Below are 2,297 nucleotides of genomic sequence, written 5' to 3'. Positions count from 1 at the left end.
AACTCTTGATTTCTACTCAGGTCCTGATCTCAGGGTCCTGAAATCAAGCCATGCCTAGAGCTCTGTGCTGAGTGTGGGACCTGCTGAAGATTCTCTCTCTCTCTCCCTCTGCCCCTTCCCAACTGCTCACACTCTATCTCACTTTCTCTCTAAAAATATAAAAAAGAAAACTTTGAAAACGTTCCCATCCCCACATGTACCCCCACATTTTGTGAAACAGGGAGGAATAGCGGAGGAGCTGTTTTGCTGAACACAAGAGAGTGATCAGAAAACACAGGGGTGCCTGGGTAGCGCAGTCGTTAAGCGTCTGCCTTCGGCTCAGGGCCTGATCCCAGGGTCCTGGGATCGAGCCCCACATCAGGCTCCTCTGCTAGGGGCCTGCTTCTTCCTCTCCCACTCCCCCCGCTTGTGTTCCCTGTCTCGCTGGCTGTCTCTCTCTCTCTCTGTGTCAAATAAATAAATAAAATCTTAAAAAAAAAAATGAGATCATTGAGCCATAGGAGCTACCACAGTGCTCAGCACACAGTAGGTGCTATATTTCTCTCACTTCCTTAGTATGTGCACTCCTAGACCGGCACAACACATCATTATTCATTCAGTCAACATACATTTATTATCTACCTACTGTGTTCAAGGCATTATGTTAGATGACCAGGATATAAAAGTTAATAAGACAAAATTTCTACAAAGTCTTTTGTAAGAGATCAAGCAGCTACAAAAAAGTGAGAACAATTTGTTGGTATTAGGGGTGTGCATGGAGTACTATAAGGTAGAAAGAGGGGAGAGACCAATTCTATAAGAGGAATAGGGAGATTAGGAAAAGCTAGAGACAAGCTGAGCTTTGAAAAATGAGTAAGAGTTTTCCAGGCAGCGTAGGAGAAAAAAATATTTCAGAAGATCTGCATCATCCCAATGTTGTTAAAATTAAATATAACAATGAACTAGAAATTGTTTACAGAACCGACCTAATTTATTCTTTCATTCATTCAATAGGTATTTCTTATACAGATGATAGGCATCAAAGATGCAATAGTAGGGGTGTCTGGGTGGCTCAGTTGGTTGAGTGACTTTCTTCAGCTTAGGTCATGATCGAGATCCCCCTGCTTCAGGGGGCTGCGGGGGGTGTCCCTACTCAGCAGGGAGCCTGCTTCTCCCTCTCCTGCTCCCCCTGCTTGTGCGCTCTCTCTCTCTCTCTCCCTCTTTCTGTCAAATAAATAAATAAAATATTTTTAAAAAGATACAATAGTAAATAAAAACGTGGTCCATCTTGATCTTGGGGTAGTAAGTTTGAGCCCCATGTTGGGTGTAGAGATTACTTAAAAATAAAAGCTCAAGGGGATGCCTCAACGGCTCAGTTGGTTAAGGGTCTGCCTTCAGCTCAGGTCATGATCCTGGGGTTCTGGGATGGAGCCCCTCATCAGGCTCCCTGCTCAATGGGGAGCCTGCTTCTCCCTCTGCCTGCTTCTCACTCTACTTGCCATTCCTCCTGCTTGTGCTTGCTCTCTCTCTCTCTCTCTCTCTGACAAATGAACAAACAAAATCTTTTAAAAAATAAAAATAAAAGCTTAAAACAAACCAAAACCAAAACAAACCTGGTCCATGCCCTTCAGGGAACTTACATTCTGGAGGGAAAGACAAATCTTAATCAACTAATCACAGAAATTCATGTAAGATTGAGTTAAGTACTTTTAAGAGGAGACTTAATGCATGGTGATAGAAGACTGTAAAACAGGGATTTGACCTAACCAAGAAGTTTAGAAAAGGCTTCCTTTAGGAAGTGAAGCTTGAACCCAGAGGTGAAGGATGATGACTAGGGTTTAACTGAGGAAAGAAATAAGAAAAAGCATTCTAGAAAAAGGAAACAGAGCCTCTGGTGGGAGAGTTTGGTGGTTTCAAAGGTCTGACCACAATCTCAAATGCATTATTGCACTCTGTCCTTTAAGGGTCAAGAATTCAGATGCCTTCCAGGATCAGGCAGGTCACTTATACTGATAAATGTATGAGACAATAGAGGGAGCTGCTAGACTGGAGAAGTGTCAAAGTGTTTGTTCAGCCTAAAATGAAACTTGTCTGCAAATGAAATTTACTGGTTTACAAGAACAGAAATATTGGTTTGCAACTACAGAAGAAAGCCACTGTGGCTGGAGTAGGAAGAACTAGGAGGTTTGTGATATAAGATGAGATAGAGAAATAGGTCAAATTTTATACCACTAGCAGCCTTATAGCCACCATGGAGGTCTTGTCATCACCCTAAAAGCAACATGAAGCCAGGGTGTTAAGCTGTGGTTGACATGGTC

This window comes from Ursus maritimus, unplaced genomic scaffold, assembly GCF_017311325.1.
Source record: "Ursus maritimus isolate PB19 unplaced genomic scaffold, ASM1731132v1 scaffold_7, whole genome shotgun sequence".
NCBI lineage: Eukaryota > Metazoa > Chordata > Mammalia > Carnivora > Ursidae > Ursus > Ursus maritimus.
This window is presented reverse-complemented; position numbering follows the sequence as displayed.